Source organism: Manis pentadactyla, chromosome X (genome assembly GCF_030020395.1).
Source record: "Manis pentadactyla isolate mManPen7 chromosome X, mManPen7.hap1, whole genome shotgun sequence".
Lineage (NCBI taxonomy): Eukaryota > Metazoa > Chordata > Mammalia > Pholidota > Manidae > Manis > Manis pentadactyla.
The window spans coordinates 97,595,608-97,618,584 of record NC_080038.1 but is presented as its reverse complement, the minus strand read 5'-3'; the positions used below and the strand labels follow the sequence as shown (position 1 = coordinate 97,618,584).

The window sequence follows — 22,977 nt, the reverse complement described above, 5'->3', positions numbered from 1 at the left end:
GTGTATCACAGAGAAGGGACATAGTGAATCTGTGGCAACTTGCTGCACTGATGGACAGTGACTGCATTGGGGTATGGGTGGGGACTTGATAATTTTTCATGTGAAACCTTCATAAGAGTGTATATCAATCATACCTTAATAAAAATTTTAAATAAATAAATAAATAAAAAGAGAAAGCATTGCTTTGAGAACTCCAATTTCTCTTTCCTGCCTATTTTCCATTTCTTTCTGTAACCTTTCCGCAATGCATTACATCTAACGTGTTCTGTAATCCCCTCACTTTCCATAGCAGTGAGCCCACTGCTGAGTCAAAAGCAGGTGCTGTTTCACAACTGCAAACCCAGAACAACCAGCCTCAATTATGGTCCAGTTTCAAGAGAGACAAATAGGATGCTGAGGTCTTGACATTTTCAGGTAAGCAGTGGCACAGAGCCAGGGAAGTCCGGTCAGTTGCATCACCTTAAGCAAAAGCACTCAGGAAACCGAAGTATTTTCCATGTACAGAATCAGATCTATGAAATGGTAGAATGGGGTAGAAGAAGACCATTTGGAAGATTCATGGAGTAAGGATTAATATTTTTGTACTTCAGAGAAGCACCCAGGAAGAAACTGGAAGCATGGGCAGGAGAGCTCAGCTCATCCTGAGCTACTGGAGAGGGAGAATTTGAAGTGGCTCTTTTTTGGTGGCTCTGACTCTGGCAAAAAGTTCACTGAAATTCCACTCAAAATCGAGTAGCAACCAGCAGCAGTCAGAAGATATCCAGAGAAAGCTAAAACTAAAGAGATCTGCCTAAGACCAGAGACCAAATCCTGGAGAAGCTGTTAATCAGTACTAGGAAGGCCAGGGCCAGGGGAGTCTAGCTCATATTAATTGCATCCGTTGAATCCTGAGGTAGAGCTGAGTCTACCATTGACTCTAATGACACCAAAGGGCCCTCCTCATCCCCTGACTCTAAAAGGTTTCTCTTGTCCCTGTGAGATTGGGAAGGAACTCTCATTACTGTGGGAAAGAAGTTACTGGCATTTGAGCACTTCCAACTGGTCAGAGGTAGAAAAAGTTCTGTATTCCAAGCTGGCGGGATTCATAACTACTATCAGATACATTGTAGTGTCTTTAGTAACTCCTAGTTTCAATCTGATATACTATTATTGGTTTTCTTAGATCCCTTTTACAGATGGCAAAACAAAGATCCAGCATACTGTTTTCTCTGCCTCACATCCTGTGCCTTCACGCTCATTGCACTTTTGCTTTCCTAAACGTCAGTGTATTATTTTTACAAATGGGTGGAAATCAAGCCAACCAGTAAGATAGACTGAAGCAGAGATGACATTAGGCTTCTTTTTGTAGTTCTTAGTTAAGAAATGTTTAGGTGTCTGTGGCCTCTGCATTGCTCTGTACCTATTCAGATCTCTACTCAGCTGCACATTCAGAGTATCATCTTCCAGAGATGAACTGAAGTCTACTGAGGCCCAGTGAGGGTTAGGGTAGGTCTCTTCATTTGGAGAATGGGGGAATAGGAAGTACTGAATGACTGATACATCATGGGACTTGATTCTGTTATGCAGTTCCCCCCCAGGTCTCAGGAGGTAGTAGAAATTAGAGAAAGGAGCAAGTATCTTGCTTTTTTAGGAATCAAAGGCCACTCTGGAGGCTTCTATGGAAAGAAACTGCCTTTTTCCAGCCTGCATTCCACAGAGCTTGGCCACGGGATAGGCCTTTTTCCCAAAGGTCAAACAAGTTGGTTATGAAGCCAGGAGACAAAGCTGTGCAGGCTTCTCCCCCAACTGGCTGCTGTAGTCAAGTGAGAACAAACTGGATCCTTACAACATTAATGGTCAGTGGACAGGCCGCAATCAATACCTCCTTCCAAATAAAACTTTGCTATGGTTAGTGGAGAAGTTGTGTCCACCTGGATGAGGGGATCCTTTTAGCCACCAGATGAATCATGGATGAAATGAACACAGCAGCTGTTTTTTTCTGAAGGGCTTGATCTTTCACTGTTCTGCTCCACCACCCTCTGCCTCCTGCTGCCTAACCACTTCAGCCCTGCTCTGTGCCTGAGCTAAGTAGAAGGAAAATGCAGTTGACTTCCAAGTTTTCTCAAATGTCTTTGTGCAGAAGCTTGGCCCAACCTGTCAAGAGCAGAGATGGCTGCAGCCTTGACTGCCCTCTTAGGTGGCTTAGAAACACCTTGTGGCTTCCATTTGGTGCTTTAAATGTATTTATTTCATGAGGAATAGGGGGAAAGACTAAAAATAAATAGGAGAGAGTTGCAGGGGGCAAACGAAGATGAAGGGCTAGAATTCCTCTAAAAATCTCATGCACAGCCACCAAGTCATAGAATGTTAGAAACAGCTAGGATATTAAAGATCAAATCCAATCCTCTCTTTTTGAAGGCCACAGAAGGAACCAAAAGGGTGAAATTACAGCCTCGAGGTGATCCAGCTATTTGGTGCAGAGCTGGGAGTACATCTCAGAAATACTGGCTCCCAAGATGTTTGCTCCCCATCACACTGTAGCCTTCCACCAGAAACCCAAACCAGTCCTCTTTGTGCTCTCTCCACCAGGTACTCATGTGCACATCTACACTGTGCACCGCACTTGGTAGCCATGAGCTCTTCCCAGCAGAACACAGGCCCAGGCAATCTGGCCTTCCCAAATTGCTACTCTGCAGTAAAGGATCAGCAGTAGGGCTAAGGGAGTCCCTTTATATTAACCCACAAATCAGCTGAATTATGCACACACAAGCTACTTCCCCCACTGTTTACTCAGTAATTCATTCTCTTCCAAAAACAAAAACAAAAAAAAAACCAAGGAGCAAAATCAGAGAAGAGGAGAAGAGAGGAGAGTGCAAGAGAAAGAAATAGAAATTATTAGATTTCCGTAGACTATATTGGTACCCAACCCCCTTACTGGAGCCATTTCTTAATTCCTGTTCTGCTGGGCCAACCTCCCTTGCAACCCTAGGCACACATTGTCTCACTATAATAATGATATGATAAAAATAACATTGTGTCTTTCTTTACATTAACATAGAAGATTGGTGTCCCATCCAAATGCTGTGTGCTATAGAGGGCTGGGTCTCTTCAATCACAAGATGTAAGCGATCTGGAAAGAAGAAGCTGCATGCTCTGAGAGGCAAATGAGCACAAGCGATGGGCAGCCTTCGAGTCCCTTGCTTTGAGAGAACCCACTTCTAAAGAGTGGCAGGTGCTGATCCCTTTTGTTTCAGGTGAAATTTCCTGGGTAGAAAGTGATTCTGCCTCTACAAGGTGCTCAGAGAAGGCAAGTGTAGAGCCAGCCCTCATAAAAGAGCTCCAAGCACCCAACACTCTTTCCACAACAATAAGGATGCATATGGATAGGTTGAGCCAAGCCTGGCTCATAGGAGATACTTGTTAAATGTATGTTGGATGAATGGAAGAATGAGAGAATGCAATAGTTGAGAGTCTGGAGAAGAGGCTCACAGAAAGGGTTCCTCAACTCCCTGGCTCCTCTCTCTGCTCCACTGCTCCCATGCATCTAAGCCAAAAGACAGTGTTTATTGTCTAGGACTTTTTTATTGACCAGACCCCCTCCAAATAATGCTGCTTAACGGGTTTGCCTGGACCCTATTCCCATTCAGTGAGTCAGGACAGGATCTTCCTCCCCAGACCTCTTCTGAAAGTGATCATGAAAGGGGCAGGCTTGGGTGCTAGAGTACCTGGATTTAAATACTTGCTCTGCCGCTTAGTAGCTGTGTGGCCTTTCACAAGAGACTTAACCAGTCTAAGCCTCGTTTCTCCATCCATCAAGTGAGATAATAAATAAGACCTGTGCCATCAGAATTGTCATGAAGAGTAAATGTGATAATAGACTCTGATATAAGGCCGGGCACATGGTCAGCACTTGATAAACTTACTATTACTCTCTATCCTTTCCATTCATCTGCTCTGTAGGCTGAAGTGGTTTTACTGCACTGTGCCCCCCACCTCACCCCAGCTGGGAGACACCCGAACAGAGGATGTGGGCTTTGAGGGGAGTGCCCTGTAGCTTTCACCCAGGTCAATGCTTACTAGCTTACTAGGCTGTTAGAACTACAGCTGATAAAACATCTTGGGTGACAGCCCTGGGAGAAGAGATGGTTAGAAATTTTGCTTGGGGGAATAGGAAGTTGTGGGGATAGACAGATAAACAGAGGAGATAGAAGGGAAAGGAAGGATGGGGAAAGGAGAGACGAAAAGTTTTGGGAGAGATGTATAGGGGCTGGAGAGTGGAGGAGAGGGTAAGTTGCTACCGGAACATTAAGCACAAATGAGGGGAAATAACATCTTTATTGAAAACAAAAACAAGGAAGTAAGAAATATCCCTGTTTGGGGGAATCTTGTGTAGAAAGGAACAGGTGCTGGGGGCCTTTGGAGGCCGGTTGCCATGGCGATTGCTATATGTCTTCTTTTCTATTACCCTGTGATCCAACAGCTGATGATTTCTTTCTGCTCTGGTTTCTAAGTCCAGGGCATAGCCCTCAGTGAAGCTTCGGTATTTCCATCTCCAGCACTCTGGTTAGGCAGTGGAACTTCCTGGCTTGTTGGCATGGCTCCTTTTTGATATGATACCTGTCTAGAAAGAAAAAGGACAGAGGGTACCTGCTGGGTAGCTGGAGAGAGAAGCACCCTGTGAGGCCATTTCCAGAGGGAAGAGAAGGCAAGCTTAGCAGGTAGGGAGGACTTTGCGCAGAGGGATATGGGGGGGACTTTGAATGACTCCTCCCAGGTCAAGGTAAATCTAGGTGGACATTTCTCTATCAAACTAAGGTGACCAGTTGTCCTGGTTTGCCTACAGTAGGGCATTTCCTGAACATGGAATTAAAATTAAACAACCAGAAGGATCCCAGATAGACTGGGACAGTTGGTAACCCTAAAAAAAAAAACACAACCCACAAAAAGTTCAAAATGAAGGGAGAGCACACTCTTCAGAGCCTGACATTAAAAAAAAATTACATTCAGGGATCATCAAAGGCTCTTGAGAGAAAATCATTCTTTAACTCAGGCTCATAAACATGTAAAATAAGTTAAAATTTTATTTTTGCTACCAAACCATCTTTACCATGATAGGTATGTAAGAGATTCTCTAGTTCCAGTACCATCAGAACCATCTTGGGACCCTGTTAACAATGCAAGTTCTCTGGCCCCACTGCAGACTGCTCACTCCAAGTCTCTGGGGGCATTGTGTGGCCCAGGCATCTACATTTTACCAAGTTTTCTAGGGGGCTCCGCAGCATGTGATCCGAGGGCTAGGTATCAAGAAGCCTCAGGGGCAGCAGTCAGAGCCTGTTTGACAAGCGAATGCCACCAAGCATCCAGAGCTCAGAGAGCCTGACCACACCAGGTCCAAAGGGCTGGGAAGTGCCGTGGCCCAGGCAAAGGGACACGCCTCGCCCTCCTGCACCCAGCAGCCTAGCACCTTCTCTTCCTCAGGGTCAGGCCTAAACAGCGCCTCCTCAGAGTTCTCTCCTGGGCTCCTGCTCCATCTTATAGGTGATCCCAACATCCTGCCTTTTATTTTCTTCTGTTAATCACAATCTGTCACCTCATATCCATGTGGTTCTTCATAAACGCTCCCCGCCTAGCCCGTAAGCTGCATGAGGCCCAGGCCCGTGCCTGTTTTTCTCACTGCCAAGCACCCACAGCATCTAGCAGCAGAGGGTAAAATATCAGCTAAGTGTTTTGGAATGAATGGATGAATGAATGAATGAATGAAAGAGTGGAGGAAACAATGGATGGGACAGCACTGGTGGCAGCCCCAGCTGGGAGGACAGTGCTGAGTGGCAGCCGTCCATGGGGCCAGGTCTCACTGCTCTGTTGACAAGGCCTGAAAGCAGGGCCTCAGCCCCATCTTCCCAGGGTCTGGGCTCTGGGCAGAACGCTAGGTCACTCCCCAGATGTAAGGCAGACAGAGAAGAGGAAGCAGCCTCATCTGGGGGTAGAGGCCAGGGGAAGCGCCACGTGTCCAGCTGCTTGGCTGGGTTCCCTGAGGCCAGGGGAGGAGGGGCCCTGGGACTCGCTGCCCTCTGCCCTGGCCCTGGCCTATGCTGCCTCCGGCTCCCCAAGGGTGGGCACTGAAGGGGAGCAGAATTTGCCACCCCAAGATAAGCCTCTTTAGCATAAGGATCATTTTAGGCTGATTATTTTTCAGAAGCATCAGACATAGCAAAAGGTCTGGGAATTCTGTAGAAGTTACCCTTTTCTAAGAGATGTTTATGTTTATAAGGGGAATCTCCATTTGTAAGGGGGTCTCCCTCTGTGCACCAGGAACAGGATGGCCAAATCCAGAAACTCCCCCAGATGGAGAAGGCGACACCTCACGTCTGCACAAGAGCCTCACCCTTGTTTACTGTGCTGTGCCTGAAACCCCATAACCCGCGCTCCCTGCCACTCCCCCTGACGTCTTTTGTCTTTAGCTGGACATGGTGTATAAGGTGGTGGCTTGGGCTATTTGGGGAAGTTACTCAGTTTTCCTGGCCCCTCCCACGTGTACAGGAGGCATACATGGTATGAAACAGCTGCTGGTTTTCCTCCTGCTAATCTGTCCTTCATTACAGGGGATCTCAGCCAAGAACCTGGAAGGACAGAGGGCAAGTTCTTTTTCCTCCCTCCCAGCCCTTACCCTGCCATAATGCAGAGTCGTGAGCAGGTGGCCTCGGGAGCCCAGGAGTGTTTGTGTCTCCATGGCAACATTTCCAAGGGTGTCTCAACAATGAAGGGGGGCCACACGCACGTTTGCGTGAGCTCACACAGTGATGTGGACCCAGGATCTGCACCTAGTCTGAACAGGTGGCTTAAGCAACCCGCAAACCACCTCTTCTCATGTCCAGAATGTCGTATTCCCTCCGGAATGAAAAGCCAGGTCTCAGTGACTTGGACACCGGAACAATGACAGGCCTGGAAGATCACTGTTCAACAGATCAAACTCTGGAAGATGAGTATTTCCGACGACAGGCATAAGGCTACCTCAGAAGAGGCAGGGTTGTGATGTGCACCTGGGCAGCTGGCTCCAGAGCCCATGCCTGAACCTCAGCACCATATATGCTGCCTCCCTTGTACAAGTGAAGACTCGGACACGGAGATGCCAAGCGATGTAGGTGGAGTCATGCAGCCAGCTAATGCCACAGCTGGGACCAGAAATTAGGTCTCCTCCCCCCACTCTGGTTCTCTGCCCCACATGGCCCCGGTCCTCTAGGTACAGGAGGGCGAACTTGTCCTACTTTACCAGCCAAGCAGAGTCCCAACAGCCTGCCTTCAGTCCCATGACTGGATCTTCTTTGACTGCTCAGCACTGGGAGGTTCTAAGGCTGGAAGTATGGCAGGATCCGTCCTTCTGTGTCTGTCCAGAGCTTTCGAGAAGGGCAACGCAGCAGATCAGCACCAAGTGTCTGTGGTCCCCCCACAGTGAAGAGGCCCCACCACCCTCCTGAGTCCCTGGTCTCCTGGACTCCCTCTCACAGGGAGACCCCTCACCCCTGCCACTGCCCCCTTCCTCCCCTTGGCTTTCTTTCTCTCTAGCTAGCTGTGGGGGCCGGGGCACGTCGGACACTCCCACCCAGGGCTTTTAATGAGGAGTTTTATCATGCCCAGGCAGCAGAGATGAATAATTCAGTGAAGGAAGTCCAGGAAATGTTATTCTATCAGAGAAGAGTCCCTGGACCGTGAGAGAGGCAGAGGACTGCATCTTATCATGGGACAGGTGGGGGTGGGGTGACAGAGGTCTGGGAGAGGAGGAGGAAGAAGGTGAGCAGGAGTCACTAACAGAATTCTAAGGGATCCTTGCCCAAGCCACTTTGCCACTTTGGAGTTAAGCCTACTTAGGCTGCTGCAAATACCCAGTAATCTGTTGGCTTTTGCCCCATCAATCAGTGAACTCTTTATGACCAAGGGCTACTTCCAGAGAACAGTGTTGTAATCTCTAGGGACGGTGGCCTGTTTTCCTAATCATTGGTCTTTAAAAATGATCAAGAGTGCTCACAGGGTAAAAAGGAAAGATGGAGGGAAGGAGTGACATGCATTCCTGGGCCTCACTTAAGAGTGGAAAAATTCATTTGTTATTAATTTTAGTCAATTTAGTGAATCTTATTGTTAAGATTAAATGTGTATCTCATGCCATATACAAAATAAACTATAGCAGTATTGAATACTTAAACATAAAGGGCAAAACTACACAATCGTAGTAGAAAATGTAAGAGAGTATCTTTGCAATGTTGGGATAGGAAGGTTTTCCTATGGTGTGGTGAGCACACATCATGAAGGCAAAAGTGAATGGATATGATTGAAGCCCATTAAAAGTAAAGATTTCTTTTCCATGGAGGATACAATGGGCAAATTAAACAGAGAGATGAGAAAAAATTGGAGAAATATTTGTAATGTACATGAACAAAAAAGATTAATATTCTGAATATGTAGGGCAATAAAGAGACAGGAAATTGGTAGAGAAATAGGCACTTACAGAAGGGGAAGCTCTTATAAGTGGATCATAATCACCTGAAGAAATGTTCAATGTCATTATGTATAATTAGGGAAAGACAAATTTAGAAAGCAACAGATGCTCTTTTATGCTCATCAGACTGGCAAAACATTTATTAAAAGAAGTAAGTTAATAATAATTATGATAACAATGAAGGGAGACAGGGATCTGCATGCATTGTTAGGAATTATGTAAATAGATATAGCCATTTTGAAGAGGAATTTGAAAGTGTTCAGAAAACTTAAGTTTGTATATGCTTTGTGACAGAGCAATTCCACTTCTGGAGATATATCCCCCTCAAAACTGCTCTCACAGGTCCACAAAGTGGCTTATATGAAAATGTTCATTGTAATATCACCATTAGAGCAGAGTTGGAAACAACCTAAATTTCCATTAACAGGGGAACAGATAAATAAAATACAGCATTTTCAAATCATGGAATATTATGCAGTAGTCAAAATGATCACACTAGATCCATAGATATCAACATAAAAAGCTCTTTATAATTGTGATACTGCATGAAACAAAGAAGCAGAAAAAGATGTACAGAATAATATCATTTATGTAAACCCAACACACAAGAGTGGGTGTCTATCAGGAAAAGAGATGTGATTGAGGAGAGCAATAAAGAGAGAAACTGAGATGAATAAAAAATAGAAACAAAATAGAATAAAGTGGGTCATACATGAATTAGTGATAGTATGACTCTAACAGAATCCCAATCAATGCTTATCTTTGCTTCTGAGGCACAACCCCCTCCCCCACTCAAAAAAGAAAAGAAAATCAAAAGAAAGAAATGGGAGAAGGTATAAGAAAGTGCCCAAGACAGTGTCTGGCAACCAATACTTTCTTACCAAATATGAGTTTCCTTTCTCCTAATTCACCTGTTTTCTTCTTTGAGAGGGCAGTGGCAGTGACTAGGGAGTACTAAGAGCCAGACACCTGGGCATTTGGGTCTGTCCGGGGATGCCAACTGCTGCACTTGGAGGAGGTGCCTCTGCTGGAGGACACCCAAAGTGAAATGGAGGCATGTGGCTAGAGACCAGCAAGAGGCTTCCACATCCTGAATGTTTCTCTGTGGGATGTGAGCCTCAGAGGGATGTGTGCCCCTCACGTCCCCAGTACCCCCATCTTTGTACTGAGAACTTGACCCAAGGAGCCCCACCAGTAAGGTTGCCAGCCTGGCAGTTCTGGATCCAATGGCACTAGCCCCCATATTTGCTCAAGGGTGGGGAGAAGCTAGACCTCCTCTTCTGACTGAGCCAGCATTATACCTGCCCAGAGACCCCCTGGCTGCTCTGAGAAATAGGCTCCATAGCTCAGGTGCTAAGGGGCCAGAACACCTGACAGCTGGTTTAAGAAAACTGCCCTCACTCTACAGGGATCTGGGAAAGGAACCCAAAGGCAGTGATACTGTTGGGGAGACAGCCCACATACTGAGCTGAACCATCCCTAGCAGGGAGGTAGGTGCTTGGAAAGCCTGCGTTTCACTTGCCACAGCCTTGATTTCTGCTGAAGTCCAGTTGGTTTAGCCCAGCCTGGCTCTGCCTGAACACGGCCAGTTCTGGAGGTAGTAGCCTTCAGGGACCTGCTGCTGAAGAAGAGAAGAGAAGGGATGGGAAAAGCCTTGCTCCCAAGAGCTTAGGAAGAGCAATCTGTGAGGTGTGAGTCATGACCACAGAGGCAACCAGACAGGAATGCCTCAAGTCTCCAGTCTGACTCTGACCTGTTTTGTAGCTGAAGGATGGTATTCCCTCACAGAGGTCCTAAGACAGAACTGGGGCAGTGTTCTAAGAACCAGTCAAATTATACATATGGAAAAGGAATAGACAAGTATACTTGGGGGCAAAAAGGGGAGAAGGGCTTCTGGAAAGAGCAATTGTTTATCATTTACACTCCTTGTCTTCTAAACCAAACTCCTGCTTTCTGGGATTCTCACTGGGCCAGTGTCAGGACTTGACCTTGACCTTGGTTTTGGGGGTGCTAAGGGAATTGGGGGTCTGGGACTACAAGGCCACAGAGCTGCTTGGCTGTCTGTCTGGGGAAAAAGGGAGCCATGTGGTGAGCATCATATTTCTGTACACTTATCTCCTCGCCTTCATTTTATCTTCACTCCACCCCCTCTCCCGCCCCTAAGCAGTGGGGCCCTCCGTCCTCCTGGCTCACTCCTCCACATCTGTTGTCTATCTATCTATCTCTTAGCTTCCAAGGTCAGGCAATTGGGATTTGCTGATTTTTAAAAAAAATTTTGTATTTAAAGATTTTGCAGGCTGCCTGCCCGGGAACACAAATGGCCAGGGGAGTACCAGTCTGCTCTGAGTGCTCATTTGTCCAGTGTCCTTGGCGGGATGAGGGAGGAAGGAGGGGCTGAGGCCAGGTGATAGCAAAATGCTGCTGGTCCCTGTGTCGTCATTCCAGAGCTCCGGCTCTCAGCTTTTATCAACGGCCCCTCGCCCTCCTCCCCCTGGACTCTTTCTGAAGTGAGAGGCACTGAAGATGGGTGTAGGGTGCAGAGGCAAGGAAGAATTACTAAGCTATGAAGCACTCACCATGTGCTTCTGAGGTCAGTACTATTATCATTCCCCAATTCAGAGTCGGGAAAACAGAGGCCCAGAGAGGATAGATAATTTTATCAAGGTCTCATGGACAGTAATCTATGGGACTGCAATTCAAAGCCAGGTTCGTCGGACTCCAGCTGTGATGCCTTGAACCACTCAGCTGCCCTTCAGGAGCACTAGGTTATGTGCCTGGCCATATCACCAATATTTATGGCTATGGATGCAAAAACCTCTCTGGGCCTCAGTTTCCTCTGGTATAAAATAAGAATGACAGCCCTTGTCCTGCCTGACTCCTGGAATTGCCATGAAGACCAAATGGCTTACAGGATATGAAAGAATAAAGGGACATTTCCCCTAGTAGGAGAAAGGGGAATAGAGTGAACACTGGTCTGTGAGTTGGGCTACCTGGGTTCCTGTCATGGCTGTGACCTTCTCTGGGTCTCTGACCTTGGGTGAATTACTTGAGGTTGCTGGGTCTCAACTATATAATGAAGGAGATGGCCCTGAAGGTCCCATCCAGGTCTATTAGTCTGTGATCATTTCCCTTCTCTCAGGTCTTAGGCCATCTATCTGCTTGCTGCTAGAGTGAAATGGTCTCACTCAGCCTACTTCCCTCACTGTGCTCACTTTGCCTGGGTCTGAAATGGTTTGGAATGAGCACAGAGCCAAAGTCCGAACAGTCTCCATGTCTCCCACTGCCTCCCTTCCACCCACTACCACCACAATGCAGGTCCCAGGCTTTGCCCTCCCTCTGCTACTTGTCATTAATCAGGGGAGAGACTGTGCCTTGACCCAGTCTCCTTACAGCCCAGCACAGCCCTACTCCCGCTGGGCCCCTGTATCTCCAGGGAGAGGAAATCCCAGGGCAAAATACCTCTAAAACTGAAATCAGTCAAAGGGAGAAATAAAGTTTAAAACCTGTTTATTGTTTATAAACTGCAGTGCGGGACCATCTCTTTCCTGCTCAGGCAGAAGCAAGCAAGACCTCCCCCTAACCTCTCAGGTTCAGATAAGCCCTCAGTCGCCCAGGTAATTACCCATTGGTATGGAGGTGAACTACTTTCTACACCCCCGAGGAATGCCTGTTGATATGCAGATACACTAAAGCCAGGCAACATATTCTGGAAATATTACAATTTTACCCACAGCCCCTCTGAAGAAAAATGAGTGACACTGGCTTCACTTGCTGTCCACCGATGCTGCTGTTGGGAATACAGAAAGGTCTTGGTCCCAGGCTTAGCAGCTCATAGTAACAGAAGCTACAGTGATATTTGTTGTCCTAAAATGCTGTGCTCCCAGTCACAGCTGGAATTCATGAAATTGGGTTTTACAGGGTATTGACTATGTGTGAAATACTCTGCTAGGCACTAGGAAGGAAATAACTAGATAGATGAGAAGGTCACAGGCTCGTGGGTGAGATAAATGTGTCTCCTGGCACTGCAGCACTTTGTGTACTCCACAAGACTGGTCAGAACTCTGTCTCATCAACTATACTTCTACAAAAAACTATCAAAAAGAAGAACTTTTGTCTCATCAGATTCTCAAAACGAGATATACAGGACAGTGTCATTTACGGAAGAGTATACTGAGTCATGTCAGTGCAGTAAAACCATGTGCCTGTAAAAGCAGGAAAAGAGTAAGAATAAAGGAGTAGGTGGCAATTGCAGAGAGATGTTTGATGATGTGAGGTAGCCTGGTTCTTGCTGTACAGGATTGCGCACCACTGGGAGAGCAGGGTTGTGGGAAGGCTTTGCTTAATGTTTACCAAGCTTGTTCTTCGGACCCTGAAGGGTCTGTCACCAGCACTGCACTTTTTTTTTTATTAAGGTATGATTCATATACACTCTTAAGAAGGTTTCACATGAAAAAACAATGTGGTTACTACATTTACCCATATTATCAAGTCCCCACCCATATCCCAATGCAGTCACTGTCCATCAGTGCAGCAAGATGCCACAGATTCACTACGTGCCTTCTCTGTGCTACACTGTTCTCCCTGTGATCCCCCACACCATGTATACTAAATATAATACCCCTCAATCCCCTACTCCCTCCCTCCCCACCCTCCCTCCCACATCTCTCCTCTTTGGTAACCACTAGTTTATTCTGGGAGTCTCTGAGTCTGCTGCTATTTTGTTCCTTCAGTTTTTCTTCATTGTTATACTCCACAAATGAGGGAAATTATTTGGCATTTGTTTTTCTCCGCCTGGCTTATTTCACTGAGCATAATGTCCTCCAGCTCCATCCATGTTGTTGCAAATGGTAGGATTTGTTTCTTATGGCAGAATAGTATTCCATTGTTTATAGGTACCACATCTTCTGTATCCATTCATCTACTGATGGACACTTAGGCTGCTTCCATATCTTGGCTATTGTAAAAAGTGCTGCGATAGACATAGGGGTGCATAAGTCTTTTTCAATCTGAGAACTTGTATTCTTTGGGTAAATTCCAAGGAGTGGGATTCCCAAGTCAAATGGTATTTCTATTTTTAGTTTTTTGAGGAACTTCCATATTGCTTTCCGCAATGGTTGAACTAGCTTACATTCCCACCAGCAGTGTAGGAGGGTTCCCCGTTCTCCGCACCCTCGCCAGCATTTATTGTTCTTAGTCTTTTGGATGCTGGCCATCCTTACTGGTGTGAGGTGATATCTCATTGTGGTTTTAATTTGCATTTCCCTGATGATTAGTGATGTGGAGCATCTTTTCATGTGTCTGTTGGCCATCTGAATTTCTTCTTTGGAGAACTGTCTCTTCATATCCTCTGCCCATTTGTTAATCGGTTTATTTGCTTTTTGGGTGTTGAGGCATGTGAGTTCTTTATATATTTTGGATGTTAACCCCTTGTCAGATATGTCATTTACAAATATATTCTCCCATACTGTAGGATGCCTTTTTGTTCTGTTGATGGTGTCCTTTGCCGTACAGAAACTTTTTGTTTGATATAGTCCCATGAGTTCATTTTTGCTTTTGTTTCCCTTGCTCGAGGAGATGCATTCAGGAAGAGGTTGCTCATGCTTATATTCAGGAGATGTTTACCTATGTTGTCTCCTAAGAGTTTTATGGTTTCATGACTTACATTGAAGTCTTTAATCCATTTTGAGTTTACTTTTGGGTATGGGGTTAAAAAATAATTCAGTTTCATTCTCTTGCATGTAGCTGTCCAGTTTTGCCAACACCAGCTGCTGAAGAGGCTGTCATTTCCCCATTGTATATCCATGGCTCCTTATCATATATTAATTGACCATATATGGTTGGGTTTATATCAGGGCTCTCTAGTCTGTTCCATTGGTCTATTGTTCTGTTCTCGTGCCAGTATGAAATTGTCTTGATTACTGTGGCTTTGTAGTAGAGCTTAAGTTGGGGAGCGTAATGCCCCCAGCTTTATTCTTCCTTCTCAGAATTGCTTTGGCTATTCAAGGTCTTTTGTGGTTCCATATGAATTTTAGAACGATTTTCTCTAGTTCGTTGAAGAATGCTCCTGGTATTTTGATAGGAATTGCATTGAATCTATAGATTACTTTAGGCAGGGTGGCCATTTTGACAATATTATTTCTTCCTATCCATGAGCATGGGATGAGTTTCCATTTATTGGTATCTTCTTTAATTTCTCTTAAGAGTGTCTTGTAGTTTTCAGGGTATAGGTCTTCCACATCCTTGGTTAGGTTTATTCCTAGGTATTTTATTCTTTTTGATACAACTGTGAATAGAATTATTTTCCTGCTTTCTCGCTCTGCTAGTTCATTGTTAGTGAATAGGAATACCACAGATTTCTGTGTATTAATTTTGTATCATGCAACTTTGCTGAATTCAGATATTAGATCTAGTAGTTTTGGAGTGGACTCTTTAGGGTTTTTGATGTACAATATCATGTCATCTGCAAACAGGGACTGTTTAACTTCTTCCTTGCCAATCTGGATGCCTTTTATTTCTTTGTGTTGTCTGATTGCCGTGGCTAGGACCTCCAGTACTATGTTGAATAAAAGTAGGGAAAGTGAGCATCCTTGTCTTGTTCCCAATCTTAAAGGAAAAGCTTTCAGCTTCTTGCTGTTAAGTATGATGTTGGCTGTGGGTTTGTCATATATGGCCTTTATTATGTTGAGGTACTTGCCTTCTATACCCATTTTGTTGAGAGTTTTTATCATGAATGGATGTTGAATTTTTGTCAAATGCTTTTTCAGCATCTATGGAGATGATCATATGGTTTTTGTCCTTTTTTTTGTTGATGTGGTGGATGATGTTGATGGATTTTCGAATGTTGTACCATCCCTGCATCCCTGGAATAAATCCTATTTGATCATGATGGATGATATTTTTGATGTAATTTTGAATTCAGTTTGCTAATATTTTGTTGAGTATTTTTGCATCTATGTTCATCACGGATATTTGTCTGTAGTTTCCTTTTTTTGTGGTGTCTTTGCCTGGTTTTGGTATTAGACTGATGCTGGCCTCATAGAATGAGTTTGGAAATATTCCCTCTTTTTCTACTCTTTGGAAAACTTTAAGGAGAATGGGTATTAGGTCTTCACCAAATGTTTGATAAAATTCAGTGGTGAAGCCATCTGGTCCAGGGGTTTTGTTCTTAGGTAGTTTTCTGATTACCAGTTCGATTTCGTTGCTGGTAATTGGTCAGATTTTCTGTTTCTTCCTTGGTCAGCCTTGGAAGGTTGTATTTTTCTAGAAAGTTGTCCATTTCTTCTAGGTTATCCAGTTTGTTAGCATATAATTTTTCATAGTATTCTCTAATAATTCTTTGTATTTCTGAGGTCCTGTAGTGATTTTTCCTTTGTCATTTCTGATTCTGTTTATGTGTGTAGACTCTCTTTCTTTCTTGATAAGTCTGGCTAGAGGTTTATCTATTTTGTTTATTTTCTCAAACAACCAGCTCTTGCTTTCATTGATTCTTTCTGTTGTTTTATTCTTCTCAATTTTATTTATTTCTGCTCTAATCTTTATTATGTCCCTCCTTCTACTGACTTTGGGCCTCACTTGTTCTTCTTTTTCTAGTTTTGTTAATTGTGAGTTTAGACTGCTTATATGGGATTGTTCTTCTTTCCTGAGACAGGCCTGTATTGCAATATACTTTCCTCTTAGCACGGCCTTTGCTGTGTGCCACCCATTTTGCAGTATTGAATTATTGCTGTCATTTGTCTCCATATATTGCTTGATCTCTGTTTTTATTTGGTCATTGATCCATTGGTTATTTAGGAGCATGTTGTGAAGCCTCCATGTGTTTGTGGGCTTTTTCATTTTCTTTGTGTAATTTATTTCTAGTTTTATACCTTTGTGGTCTGAGAAACTGGTTGGTACAATTTCAATCTTTTTTAATTCACTGAGGCTCTTTTTGTGGCCTAGTATATGATCTATTCTTGAAAATGTTCCATGTGCACTTGAGAAGAACGGGTATTCTGCTGCTTTTGGATGTAGAGTTCTGTAGATGTCTGTTAGGTCCATCTGTTCTAATGTGTTGTTCAATGCCTCTGTCTCCTTACTTATTTTCTGTCTGGTTGATCTGTCCTTCAGAGTGAGTGGAGTGTTGAAGTCTCCTAGAATGAATGCATTGCATTCTATTTCCCCTTTTAATTCTGTTAGTATTTGTTTCACATATGTGGGTGCTCCTGTGTTGGGAGCATAGATATTTATAATGGTTATATCTTCTTGTTGGATTGACCCCTTTATCATTATGTAATGTCCTTCTTTGTCTCTTGTGACTTTCTTTGTTTTGAAGTCTATTTTGTCTGATATAAGTACTGCAACTCCTGCTTTTTTCCCTCTATTAGTTGCATGAAATATCTTTTTCCATCTCTTCACTTTTAATCTGTGTATGTCTTTGGGTTTAAAGTGAGTCTCTTGTAGGAAGCATATAGATGGGTCTTGTTTTTTTATCCATCCAGTGACTCTATGTCTTTTGATTGGTGCATTCAGTCCATTTACATTTAGGGTGATTATCAATAGGTATGTACTTATTGCTATTGCAGACTTTAGATTCGACCAGCACTGCACTTTTATGTAGAGGAGGTAAAAGCTTAGGGAACTGATGGACACTGAGCACTGTCTGCACTTGCCCACTGGAGGGGGTCCTGCAGGATAAGCTGAGTCAAGAGGGATCAAGACTTCCTCTGAATATCCCTTTCCAGTCTGCCTTAGGAAGTTTCCAAAATGCATCCTTAGGATTGGATTGGGAGTCCAGGAGGCTATCCACCAAGCTTTGCTCACAGAGTCGGTCATAAGTCCATCTTGTAGGACAGCCAGTGTCTCCTTGCCATCTGCCCTTGCTAGGAGTGCTCCGAGCCCAGGGAGTTCTGCATGTTGCCCAGCCCCCAGTGCTCTCTGACCTCTTTCAAAAGCAGAGCTGGAGGGCACATTTGCCAAGCTCCCTCACTAACAAGCAATCTCTTCTGGCTGCCCTGCTCTGCCCTTCTGCTGGAATAATTGAGCACAGAAGTATGTGTGTATGAATGTGCGTGCGTGTGTGTGTGTGTGTGTGTGTGTGTGTGTGTGTGTGTGGCTGGACTTGGGGACTGGAGGGAGCATTTGTATTACCTGGAGAGGGGAAGGGATTCTCTCCCACCCTCCAGTTACTTTGCTAGCTGTTTCCTTTTCCAAACATCTGATTTAGCTACCCTCCTTCTTTTCTTTTCCTGTCCCATCTTGGATACCTAGGAGCAGCTCCCTACACTGAGCCCTAAGGCTTCACTGGCCAAGGGCCTTACCACAGCAAAACTGTAGGATTTTTTCTGAGGCATATAAAGCCCCCAGGCATAGGGAACTAAGTGGAGAAGGACTAAATCAGAACGTGGAGGGCAGGGGAGGAGGCTCTTCTACACACAGGCACTCTAGCCAGGCAGTTATGAGCATGGGGTTAGGAGGCAGATTGTCAAGGTTCAAACCTTGGTTCTTATCCTACCATCTGTGTAATCTTTCTCTTTAGAGGCAGTTGCCTTGCCTCTAAAATGGGGATAATAACAATGCCTTCCTTATAGGGGATATTTTAGGGATTCAACCCATTATTGTCTCCAGAGTGGTTAGAACAGTGCTGGACATACTCTAGGTACTTAGTAAGTATTAGCCATGGTAATTATTTTACCTTCCCCATTCTCCACCATAAAGTGAAGACTGGATGAGGTGGGCCATGGGCGTCCCTGGGCCAGCCGTGCCTTCTGAGGCTGGAGCTTATCTGCTCTTTGAGAATGTGTTGTTCCTGTTCCCCCCACCCCCAAACAATTGCTATTGATGTCATTTTAGTCTGCCCAAGCTGCCAGAGGTTCTTACTAGATGCCGTGGAACCTTCTAAAGGTTTCTCTCCAGGAATCCTCAGCTCAGCCTCCGCTGCCCAGTGTCATCTGCCACGGAGCCTTGAAGACCTGTGAAAGGGTCCCAACATGGTTATTCCCTGAGGGCTTTAGGCCCAGTGGGCTACTTCACGCAGTGTGCAGAATGCTCTAGACTGGGGCTGGGGGTTAAGCGCCCCTGAGCTTCTTAGTCAAGAACAGCAGGAAACACCTAAGGTAGCTGGGGAGGAGCTCATGGCCCACAGCAGAAGAGGGAAGGCGCTCTCCTCTGTGCCCCCAGCAAGAGTGTGCTCTGCACTGACATCCACCAAAGCGGTTACCTCAGGAAGTTGATCAGCCTAAAGGAATAAGAGTCTCAAATCAATGAAAACTCCAGGATGGAGGGAAGAGGAAAAACAGTTGAGAGATCCAGGACAAATCTGAAGAAGCAGGGAATTAAAAATAGCTGAGCTTGTCATTTTCTTTTCTTTTTTTTTTTTTTTTGGTCTGAAGAGATTATGAGGGCTCTGGAGCTGGACAGGATGCAAGAAACATGTGTTCTGCCTGCTCTAGGAAGAAGTGAGTGCGTGTGGATTCAATTTTCTGGATTACTGCCCAGAGTCGTCACATATCACCACAGATCAAGGAACTCCCTGCCACCAGAATTCGCTCTGCAGCAGACATACTCCACTCTCCCAATGCCACACTCACCAGCTGTCTACCCATAGCTGTTGCAATTTCTGGTCTTCCTGGGGCCTGGGCATGCCCCTTTGCAGGATTCAGGGTACCATATTGACTGATACCTTAAGAATTCACATTTGGTCCCCACACACTGAAGGGAGCCTTAGATTGGACACTGGGAGTGGAGGTTGGCAGCTTAGCCCTGGCCCAACCCAGCCATCGGAGTCAGCTCAGAGGGCTCCAGAGGAGGCTGGAGCTGAGGGCTGGCATCTGGAAAAGGGGCATTATTCACCTCAGAAGGCCCTTTAAAAAGGCAGGTCCTCAGCAGAGAGTTGTTTCCCTCAGGGCTTTGGCGTATGTCTGGGATAGGACACGGCTGGAGCATGGGCCAGCAGTGCTGGTAAGGTAGAGGAAGGTGCTGCCAAGGAGACACAGCATGGGAGGGAGCTGGGAGGGTAGAAATCCAGACAAGGTACTTGCCAAGCTAAGCCAGCCCTTAAGCCCCGAGGATGTGGGAAGGAATTTTAAAAAGAGTATCACTATTTATTAGGTCCTTAGGATTATGTGTCAGGCAGAGTGCCTGGGCTTTCCTGTAGTGATAATAGTTACCTTTTAATGAGCACCTACTGTGTGTCAGTGTGTCAGGCACTTTCTGTACATAATCTCACATAATCTTCACAATGACTAAATTTGGCATTATTATCTCCTTTTAAATTAGGCAACAGATGCTCAGAAAAGTTAGATGACCTGCCCAAAGTTGCACACCCATTGCAGAACTGACATTTGAATCCGACTTATTTTGAAGTTGGTATTCATTCTACTACATAGCCATTCCTTACATAAACTCCTCAGAATATTTGTCCCAGGAAATGTTCTAGGAAAAAAGAATATTTTAATTATGTTCAGTCAGGGTAGGACAGAATAAATATTGTAGCTAACAGCCCCAAATCTTGGTGATTTAATGTGAAATCAACAATTATTTTTTACACATGTCACAGTCCAATGCTGCTTGGAAAGAGTGACGGTGGGCTGAGCTGGTGGGCACTGATCTACACAGCCACTCAGGGGCCGTAATTCATTTCATAGTGTGCCTTCACCACCTTTATGAACCTGAAGTCCTTTACTAGATCTTCTGCATTCTACCAACAGGTGAGGGTAAAGAGAGAAGGTGGAGCAGGCACACCCATCTAAACTGCCACAGCCTGGAGGGGATGCACATCACTTCTGCTCACATTTCAAAGGTAAGGATGACCACCTCATTGCAAGGGAGCCTGGGAAATGTAATTTGGTGGTAGGCCCTACAAGAAGAGGAAATGGATTTGGTGAGCATCTGTACAGTCTCTGATCTGATGCTCTCTAGCACAATTCCCCAAAGTATCAGCTCTGATTACCAGTTTGTGCCCTTGGATGGGTTACTTAGCCTGTCTGTGCCTCAATTTGCTCATGTGTAGAATGAAGAGAACAGTAGCATCTACATTATGTAATGAAGTGTCCACAAGGATTAATACATGTGAAGCCCTTAACTCAGAGCCTGGCATACAGTAAGTGCTTGATAAATGGCATCTAGCCACAGACTCTGTTCCCTTCATCTTTTAGAGACCATCTTGCACACTAACATTATTAGAGGTTTTGAGAAGTCTCAAAGCAGAAACACTTTTTATTTTTAACGCTGGCTAACCCAGCCTTTCCCAAACCTATTTGCCTGCAGAGCCCTCTTCTTTACATGACACCTTTCAACACCCAGTGATGCTGGCATCCTCTAAAATGTGTTCTGGGAAACCACTCTCCTCCCAGTGGGGGACGCCCATAAAATGTGTCAGTGCTTTGCAGATGTTTCCATCTTATGTTACTGATACTTTCTTCACTATTTGTTAACTCCTATTTGAAGAGGGGAGAGAGGGAGGTTTTTTTTTTAACATGCCAGCCTGTGTCAGCTGGGATGCTGGGGACAGGGAAAGAAGCATTCTATCTTTGTTGGGACTGAGGCTCCCTAAGAGGAGGAGTAGAAACTGGGCTGGTGGCTCTGGTGGTTGTGGGATAAACAAGAGAATGGAAGTCCAGATGGACCAAGTCAGCGCTCCGCCCTCACCTTCCAGGTCAAAGCCTAGAGAATTGAATCTCAATAATGCCATGGATCATTGTAATGATTCTACTCCCCTCTTACATCATGAATGGAGATGCGGAAATGTTCTCTGATTCTCTAGTAAAGGGCAGCCATGAACAAGGCAGCATGCTAGACTTGGATTCTGTGCGGAGAGGACCCCTGGTCCTTGAAACCCTTACACATGGCTCTACACAGCACACCCTCTTTGACTGCTGGCCACAGTGCCCTTGTGGGAAGGTCCTGAACATTGTCTGGCACAGTTCATAAACAGCCACTGTCCCAGCCTATATGCAGGAAGGAGACACTGTATCTAAATAGTTTGCCTCCTGCCGGCCCTTTCTCAAGACCCCAGACCCTCCTTTTTGGTCCCATGTGTCTGGCTTCCTCTGTTGTCTGCTGGCACAGGGAAGGAGCGCCTCTAATCACACCTGAAAGCAGGGATGGCTAAGAGCAGTTTCAACTCTACTCTTACTGCTGTAAGCTGCCACCTGCTCACCAAGCCACCCCAGATGAAAGTATGATCCGAATTACAGTACCTTTAAGTGGATGCAGCCTCCAGGCAACTCCCCTGCTCCTGCAACACGCATTTCAGACTGCTGGCCCTAAATCCCCACTGCACAAAAATGGCTGCAACTTTGTTCTTTGCTTCCCTCCCTTTTGCCGTCCTCCCCACCCCTTGAGACTTTTTTGACTGGTACTTATCCTAGGGCAGATATGCCTAGGTCAGTGGCTGCTCACTCTTGTGCATCTGAGGGTGCTCTGAACTGCCCCTTGTGCCACAGCGGTGGCTCCTCTGCCCCCTCCCTGGAGGAGGGCTTCCACTGCAAGGGAAAGAAGAGGAGGAGGAGGCAGTCTCCTAGGGGGAGGCTAAGCTAAGTGCCCCAGGGTAGAAGCCATATCTTATATCCCTTCTGAACCTCCTTGTGCCCAGCACAAGGCAGGCTGGAGGCTGTCAGCAGGAAGAATCCACTTCCTCCTTGCTGGGTGACTGACGGCCAATTCTCCACTGTCAGCATGAAATAGTCAGAAGCTCCACAGGGGACACTCTGGCTCCTCCCTGCACAACCCCTGCACTGAGCTACCAGCCTCGCCAGGCCATCTCAGCCACCTGGAGCTCCTCAGCTATTCAGCCTGGAAGGGGCCTGGAGGGAAGTTTGCCTGGTTTTGTTCTGTGCAGCTGTGGCTGGGCGCTTCTAGGAACCAGGTGCAGGCACTGGGACCAATCACAGAGCACATCAACATCCATCACAACCCACCCACCCACAGTATACACACGCACACACAATTTAATGAGCAACTACTGTGAGTGAGGTTAATGATAGCACTCAAAGTGGCCAAGAATAACCATGGAGGGGATGATACACCAACATGTCAACTGAGAGTGAGATGCAACTTACTGGACCATGGAATTTTATTGAGTAGAACTGGCAGGAGCGGTAGGAGCATAATAGACTCTCCCTTTAAGCACGCTCTTAAAAGCAGCATGACATACTGCAAAGAACAAGTCCTGGGTTCTTTTCTGGGTTTCTCTGCTTGCTAGCTGGGCAGTCTTGGGAAACTAATTTAAATTCTTAGTTTCATTATCTGCAAAATGGTGATGATAATAATTTCTGTCTTGTGGGTTAAAAATGAGCTAATGTTATGATTACTCATTGCAGGGAGGGTGAACGCACACCATGGAGAGCCATGAGGCGTTTCAGAATTTGGACTTAAGTATGATTTTGGAGAGGGTTTTGCTCTGGATTGGGTGTTTTCAGGAAGCAGGAGTAACTCTATAATTGGGTATCTCAATAAATCTTATCTAAAAAGAGGGAAGATTTCAAGAAGATAAAGACGTAATTAAAGAAGGAGCAGTGTCTTGCCAATGG

The 22,977-nt window shown here is 45.4% G+C and overlaps 1 long non-coding RNA gene across 1 annotated transcript; it reads left to right on the top strand.

Moving 5' to 3' along the window:
• The first annotated feature begins 197 nt into the window (after positions 1-197).
• On the top strand, positions 198-22,915 carry LOC118936071 (uncharacterized). The gene is made up of 4 exons (XR_008995076.1): positions 198-414; positions 20,155-20,246; positions 20,457-20,550; positions 22,772-22,915. It is a non-coding gene; the product is annotated as an uncharacterized LOC118936071 (long non-coding RNA).
• The last annotated feature ends 62 nt before the right edge of the window (positions 22,916-22,977 follow it).